At 37.1% G+C, this 8,688-nt stretch overlaps 1 non-coding gene across 1 annotated transcript; it reads right to left on the minus strand.

The window, feature by feature from the left end:
- Positions 1–6,639: 6,639 nt before the first annotated feature.
- LOC137954051 (small nucleolar RNA R71) lies at positions 6,640–6,746 on the minus strand. The gene has a single exon (XR_011112483.1). It is a non-coding gene; the product is annotated as a small nucleolar RNA R71 (small nucleolar RNA).
- Between the last annotated feature and the right edge of the window lie 1,942 nt (positions 6,747–8,688).

An 8,688-nucleotide genomic window follows, 5' to 3' on the forward strand; every position in this document is an offset into this window, starting at 1 on the left:
ATTTGGGAATTCAACTAGTACAACCCCTAATAATAAGTTTGGTGGAATTTTATAGGAAAGGGACTTCTAACCGATCCTAACATGCTTTAAATGTGGTGGATATGCATGCCAGAAACATGTTAAGGATGCAAGTGGACCTAATGATGCAAAAATTTCAAGGAGTAGAAAAAATCAAATTCTCATGTGGTTGGATATTTTTACCAGGGCCAAACAACCCACTTTTTGCCTATCCTTAAAAATCACAGATACTTTTTGGAACTATCTCTCTCAGCATTTGTGCATTTCCATTTTGGATGTTCAAATTTGTTTTCAGATCCAAACTTGAGTTTTCACTCTACCATTTTTCTTGTAAACAAAAAAGATATAAGGCATAACAAAATGAAAATTTTAGAGTTCATGTATGCAAAAAAAAATATAAAACTATAATAAATGTAAGTGAAGAAAATTGTTTCACGCACTAAAAATGAACTCCAAGGTTTTGTTATCCATGTTTGGGAAATTCCACTTGTACAACCCTTAAATAATATGCTTGGTAGAATTTTATAGGAAAGGCACTTGTAACTAATCCTAACATGCTTTAAATGTGGTGGATATGTATGCCAGAAACATGTTCAGGATGCAAGTAACCTAATGATCTAAAAATTTCATGGAGTAGAAAAAATCAAATTCTCAAGTGGTTGGATATTTACCAAAACCAAACAACCCACTTTTTGCCTATCCTTAAAAATTACAGGTACTTTTTGGAATTATCTCTCTTAGCATTTGTGCCTTTCCATTTTGGATGTTCAATTTTTTTTTTCGATCCAAACTTGAGTTTTCGCTCTCCCATTTTTCTCGTAAACAAAAACGATATAGGGCATAGCAAAAAAAAAATTTTTGATTTCATGTATAGAAAAAAATTTGAAAACTATAATAAATGTATGTGAAGAAAATTATTTCACGAACTAAAACCGAACTCCAAGGTTTTGTTATCGATGTTTGGGAAATTTCACTTGTACAACCGCTTATAATTTGCTTGATGGAATTTTATAGGAAAGGGACTACTAGCTGATCCTAAAATGCTTTAAAGGTGGCGGATATGCATTCCAGAGACATGTTGATGTTGCAAGTGACTGAATGATCCTAAAATTTCGAGTAGAAAAAATCAAATTCTCAAGTGGTTGGATATTTACAAGTGCCAAAAAACCCACTCTTTGCCTATCCTTAAAAATCTCAGAAATGTTTTGGAACTATCTCTCTCAGCAATTGTGCATTTCCATTTCGGATGCTCAAATATTTTTTCAGATCCAAAGTTGAGTTGTCACTCTCCCATTTTTCTCGTAAACAAAAAAGATATAAGGCATAACAAAATGAAAATTTTAGAGTTCATGTATGCATAAAAATTTGAAAACTATAATAAATGTAAGTGAAGAAAATTATTTCACGCACTAAAAACTAACTCCATGGTTTTGTTATCAATGTTTGGGAAATTCAACTAGTACAAAAGCTTGGTGGAATAATATAGGAAAGGGACTTCTAACTGATCCTAACATGCTTTATATGTGGTGGATATGCATGAACGATATATCTTGTGGATGCAAGTGGACCTAATGATCCAAAAATTTCAAGGAGTAGAAAAAATCAAATTCTCAGTTGGTTGGATAATTTACCAGATCCAAACAACCCACTTTTTGCCTATCCTTTAAAATCAATGATACTTCTTGGAACTATCACTCTCAGCATTAGTGTATTTCCCTTTTGGATGTTCAATTTTTTTTTCAGATCCAAACTTGAGTTTTGACTCTCCCATTTTTCTCGTAAACCAAAAAATATAAGGCATAACAAAATGAAAATTTTAGAGTTCATGTATGCAAAAAAATTTGAAAACTAAAATAAATGTAAGTGGAGAAAATTATTTTATGCACTAAAAACGAACTCCAAGGATTTGTTATCCATGTTTGGGAAATTCCACTAGTACAACCCCTAAATAATAAGCTTGGTGGAATTTTATAGGAAAGGCACTTCTAACTGATCCGAACATGCTTTAAATGTGGAGGATAAGCATGCCCAAAACATGTTGAGGATGCAAGTGACCTATTGATCTAAAAAATTCAAGGAGTAGAAATAATCAAATTCTCAAGTGGTTGGATATTTACCAATGCCAAATAACCCACTTTTTGCCTATCATTAAAAATCACAGATACTTTATGGAATTATCTCTCTCAGAATTTGTAACTTTCCCTTTTGGATGTTCAATTTTTTTTCTGATCCAAACATGAGTTTTCACTCTCCCATTTTTCTCGTGAACAAAAAAGATACAAGGCATAGAAAAAAGAAAATTTTAGAGTTCATTTATGCAAAAAATATTTGAAAACTATAATAAACATAAGTGAAGAAAATTATTTCACGCACTAAAAACGAACTCCAAGGTTTTGTAATCCATGTTTGGGTAATTCCACTAGTACAACCCCTTATAATTTAGCTTGGTGGAATTTTAGAGGAAAGGGACTACTAGCTGATCCAAACATGCTTTAAATGTGGTGGATATGCATTCCAGAGACACGTTGAGTTTGCAAGTGACTTAATGATCCAAAAATTTTGAGTAGAAAAAATCAAATTCTCAAGTGGTTGGATATTTACAAGAGCCAAAAAACCCATTTTTTGGCTATCCCTAAAAATCTCAGAAACTTTTTGGAACTATCTCTCTCAGCATTTGTGCATTTCCATTTCGGATGCTCAATTTTTTTTTTAGATCCAAACTTAAGTTTTCACTCTCCCATTTTTCTAGTAAACAAAAAAGATATCAGGCATAATAAAATGAAAATTTTAGAGTTCATGTATGCAAAAAAATTTGAAAACTATCACAAATGTAAGTGCAGAAAACTATTTCACACACTAAAAATGAACTCCAAGGTTTTGTTATCCATGTTTGGGAAATTCCACTAGTACAACCCGTAAATAATAAGCTTGGTGGAATAATATAGGAAATGGACTTCTAACTGATCCTAACATGCTTTAATTGTGGTGGGTATGCGTGCAACATGTTGAGGATGCAAGTGGACCTAATGAGCCAAAAATTTCAAGGAGTAGAAAAAATCAAATTCTCAAGTGGTTGGATATACCAGAGCCAAACAACCCACTTTTTGCCTATCCTTAAAAATCACACATACTTCTAAAAATGTAAGTGAAGAAAATTATTTCACGCCCTAAAAATAAACTGCAAGGTTTTGTTATCCATGTTTGGGAAATTCCCTTAGTACAACCCCTAATAATAAGTTTGGTGGAATTTTATTGGAAAAGGACTTCTAACTGATCCTAACATGCTTTAAATGTGGTGGATATGCATGCCAGAAACATGTTAAGGATGCAAGTGACCTAATGATCCAAAAATTTCAAGGAGTAGAAAAAATCAAATTCTCAAGTGGTTGGATATTTATCAGATCCAAACAACCCACTTTTTGCCTATTCTTAAAAATCAATGATACTTTTTGGAACTATCACTCTCAGCATTTGTGCATTTCCATTTTGGAAATTCAATTTTTTTTTTCAGATCCAAACTTGAGTTTTCACTCTCCCATTTTTCTCGTAAACAAAAAAGATATAAGGCATAAAAAAATGAAAATTATAGAGTTCATGTATGCAAAAAAATTTGAAAACTATAATAAATGTAAGTGAAGAAAATTATTCCTCGCACTAAAAACGAACTCCAAGGTTTTGTTATCCATGTTTGGGAAATTCCACTAGTACAACCCCTAATAATAAGCTTGGTGGATTTTTATAGGTAAGGGATTTCTAACTGATCCTAACATTCTTTAAATGTGGAGGATATGCATGCCAGAAACATGTTGAGGATGCAAGTGACCTAATGATCCAAAAATTTCAAAGAGTAGAAAAAATCAAATTCTCAAGTAGTTGGATATTTACCAGGGCCAAACAACCCGCTTTTTGCCTATCCTTAAAAATCACAGATACTTTTTGGAATTATCTCTCTCACCATTTGTGCTTTTCCATTTTGGATCTTCAAAATTTTTTTCAGATCCAAACTTGAGTTTTCACTCTCCCATTTTTCTCGTAAAAAAAAAGATATAAGGAATAACAAAGTCAAAATTTTAGAGTTCATGTATGCAAAAATATTTGAAAACTATAATAAATGTAAGTGAAGAAAATTATTTCAAGCACTAAAAATGAACTCCAAGGTTTTCTTATCAATGTTTGGGAAATTCCACTAGTACAACCCCTTAAAATAAGCTTGGTGGAATTTATAGGAAAGGGACTTCTAACTGATCCTAACATGCTTTACATGTGGTGGATATGCATGCAAGAAACATGATTAGGATGCAAGTGACTGATAGATGCCATATTTTGACATGAGAACTAGGTTAATTATAATAGAATAACCTTTATAATTGTATTATAGGTGGTTACTTATCGGTTTTCAAATGAAATGAGCATTTATTGAATTTGGCATTAATCACTGTCGATATTGCATATTTCTCTCTCCTGAATTATATTTCATTATTTTTTAGTCTTATTTCTTCCTGAAATGCTTTTTATAGATTCAATTATGGAATTTCAGGAGAATTTGGGTGGAGAAGAAGATATTTACCAAAATGCCCTTAGTGAAATGGAGGTAATTTCTAGGGCAAATCGTTTTAAAATAAGAAAATCATATTTAAAGAGAAGAGGAGCGTGAAGAGAAGGGGAGCGTGAAGAGAAGAGAAACAGAGACCAAAAGAGAGGACTTTGACCGAAAACAGGGGAGGATCCGAGAGGAGTTCCCCACCGCTGTTCGCCGGCCAATACCTTTCACCGTGCCACCGTCGTCCACCGCCGTCCACCGCCGTCCAGCAACTGAGAACAAACCCGAGGAGAGCTCGAGAGAGTCTCCGTCGAGGTGAGTTCGACAGTCGCTCGCCAGGCCGAGAAGTGATCCGAGAGGGCTTCTCCGGTGCCACTTCCGCTTTCCGACCATCCTCCGACGTCGTTTACATATTCCGACCAGTCCCGGAGCCATTCCGACTCCAACCGAGACTCGAGAGAGCCGGTTAGAGAACGTCAGCTCTGTTTTGCTCTTCGTCGGACGTTACCTCCGTCCGTCGGCTTCTAACCATCGTCGCCGGCGTCGTCTCTACCTCCGGCCACTCACTATTGCTACCCGACGGCACCAATTTCCGGAAATTGCAGCACCCGTGAGAACGAGTTTCTGCCCGAGCGAGAGGAGGAAGAAGGGGAGTAATTCGTCATTATTGAATTTAATTTTTCATATAGTTTGAACTTAGGTTTTGAATGTTAATTGAATCTGATTTGATAATTAAGTTTAAGATTTGTTTTCTTGATATTTGATTAAATTAGCTAATTAAGGTAAGATTATAATTGAGGTTGGATTTTGGTATTTTAATCCGATTTCTGTCTTTAACTCTAGGCGCCCGAGAGGGGCTAGACGCAAGGATTGAGAATCCGGATTCGTGGTTACGTGGCGCTCGAGAGAGGCACGAATCACGGTAAAATCCAAAGTTGATAATTTTAGCATCATCACAATAGGAAATTGATTCTCTGCATTCTATTGTAATTCAATTTTTGTCTTTAACTCTAGGCGCCCGAGAGGGGCTAGACGCAAGGATTGAGAAATCGGATTCGTGATTATGTGGCACTCGAGAGAGGCACAAATCACGGTAAAATCCAGAGTTGACGTTTCCTGTTATGCAAGTAGTTAATTAGATTATTGTTTGATAATTTAGGATATAATTAGTGTTTAGTTCAGATTAATTCATCATATTTGGTTAGGCTAGTTGATTGAAGAATACACAAAATTCAATCCTCCCTGTGGATATGACCCTCGCTTATTGCTAAATTACATGAACGATTCGTACGCTTGCGAGGTATTAAAGCCGATGTAACTAAATTCTACATCAAGTTTTTGGCGCCGTTGCCGGGGAGGCACGTATTAAGCGTATATCTTTGTTCTCCATAGTCTTAGGTTAGATTTTATTTTATTTTATTTTTGTTTTTATTTTTATTTTTTTTATTTTTTTGCTTTCATAATTTTAGCTTGGTATTTTTATGAAATTATTTTTATTTCTTCTAGTTAGTTCATATTTTTAGTAGCGAGTTTGTTAGCTTAATTTGATAGTTCATTTTGTTTCTTTTTGTGTTTTTATGCACGGGCGCCGCTCCCTAGGTGGACCATTAGCTCCCTTTGTTGAAGAGGTAGAACATATTTGTAGGAAAACACCCGAAGTCAAGTTAGGAGCTACCATGGCCAATCAGGGTGAACCATTACAGTTACCTGTAGCAGGTGACCGTAGAGCCCTGAGGGATTATTCTATCCCATCCCACTTCACATCACCTTCTTGCATTATATTGCCACCCACTACTGCCACCAGTTATGAGTTGAAACCGGGTGTGATCCAACTCCTCCCTACATTCTATGGGTTGGATAAGGAGGACCCATATTACCACATCAAGGAATTCTTAGATATTTGTGCAACTTTTAAATTCCAGAATTTCTCAGATGACTCTATCCAGTTAAGACTTTTTCCATTTTCACTTAAGGATAAGGCCAAGTCTTGGCTTAATTCCTTGGAGGTGGGCAGCATTACTTCATGGGACACGTTAGTCACAAAATTTTTGTCCAAGTACTTTCCCATTCAGAGAACTACAGCCCTCAGGAGAGAAATCTCCAACTTTATGCAGCAGGAGGGTGAACACTTTTATGAGGCTTGGGAGAAATGGAAGGATTTGATTCGTAGGTGTCCACATCATGGGTTTGAGAAATGGCATTTAGTGCAATACTTTTATCAAGGTCTTACACCCCAGGTTAGATCCATGGTAGATGCAACGAGTGGTGGGAGTTTGATGGGTAAGAGTGCTAGTGAGGCGTGGGACTTCTTTGAAACGTTGAGTGATCAATCTCAGCAATGGGGTTTGTCATTTAATGTTGATAGGAGATCCCACGAAACCAAAAGAGGGGGTCTCTACGAGGTTAGTGAAACACCTATGCTCATGGCCAAGATTGAGGGGTTGACTAGAAAAATTGATGCCCTTATGGTGTCCAAGAGTTCACCTGCTCCTAACCCATCTACTGTCTGTGCCATATGCTCTGGTTCATCTCATCCCACACAAATGTGTCCATCTAGTTCATCCTACCCAGAGCTCATTGAGGACTTGAATGCAGTCCAGAATTTTCATAGACCAAACCGGAATGATCCTTTTTCAGAAACATATAATCTGGGTTGGGCTAGGCACCCAAATTTCTCATGGTCCAAGGGCCCATAGGTTGGGGGTCCTCCAGGGTTTACTCAACCCCAAGCTCCGCGCCCACACTTCACCCAACAACCATTGATTCCACAAAAACCTTCACTTGAGGATACACTTCAATTATTCATGTAGAATACACAGTCCTCCATTGCCAAACTTGAAATGCAAGTGAGTCAGTTGGCCAGCCACATGAGTGAACAAGCACAAAATAGACTCCCGAGTCAAACCATTCCTAACCCCAAAATCACACATGAGAGTGAGTTGAGTTCCAAACCCCACCATGAGCAAGCAAAAGCCATAACCACCCTTAGGAGTGGTCGTGAGTTGAACAATGGGGTAGGGACCACTAAGTCTAAGGAGTCAAAGGATGACAATGGGGACACATCATTGAGTGACGAACCTCCAAGTTCTCCACCAACAGCCAAGCAGATCCCTAACCAAGTCCCACTAGCTCCTTATCCGCAGAGGTTATCGGGCCCACCTAGGAAAGGAGATAGCATGCATGAAACGTTGGAACTGTTTAGTAAGGTTCACATTAACATTCCACTTCTTGATGCTATTAGGCAAGTCCCTGCCTATGCCCGATTTTTGAAAGACCTTTGTACACAGAAGAGAAAACAACATGTTAACAAAAAGGTCTTTCTTACTGAGAATGTAAGCTCAATTCTGAAGCACAACACTCCTCCTAAAGTTAAAGATCCTGGATGTCCCACAATTTCATGTGTCATTGGTGAACATACCATCCAGAGAGCTCTTCTTGACTTAGGAGCAAGTGTGAATTTCCTTTCTTTGTGTACCAGCAATTAGGTTTGGGGGAATTGAAGCCTACCCCCATCACACTTCAACTAGCTGACCGTTCTGTTAAGATACCACGAGGAATAGTTGAAGATGTTTTGATAAAAGTGGACAAATTTTTGTTCCCGGTTGATTTCATTGTTCTTGATACAGAACCAGTATTCAATGAGACCAACCAAATTCCTGTCATCCTAGGACATCCCTTCTTAGCCACATCTAATGCTATCATTCATTGTAAAAGTGGTGAGTTGGAGTTGTCTTTTGGATATTTTAAGGTCTCATTGAATGTATTTAATGCCGGGCACCACCCACTTGAGTCTGATGATCTGAGTCCTGCATTTAATATAGAAACTGTTATGCTTGATAACGAATCCACTCTTGAATCTTTTGAGTCTTGCATAACATCTTTAGACATGGACTATTTTGATGAGGAAACATATTTCCGAGAGGTTAATTCTTTACTCAATTCTGTACCTCTGTTGGAGGAAGCTTATGAGGTTATCACAACTGATCATCCACAGGATCTTCCTCTTGACTTGGACAAACCTCTCGAAACTTCCAAGCTAGATCTTAAGCCACTTCCTCCCACGTTGAAGTATGCGTTCTTGGGACCCATGAACTCATTACCAGTCATTATTTCCTCTGATTTGAGTATTG

This window comes from Aristolochia californica, unplaced genomic scaffold (assembly GCF_029961685.1).
Source record: "Aristolochia californica isolate CCGP_79_NKW_82.1479 unplaced genomic scaffold, dmAriCali1.0.hap1 SCAF_16, whole genome shotgun sequence".
NCBI classification, from domain to species: domain Eukaryota; kingdom Viridiplantae; phylum Streptophyta; class Magnoliopsida; order Piperales; family Aristolochiaceae; genus Aristolochia; species Aristolochia californica.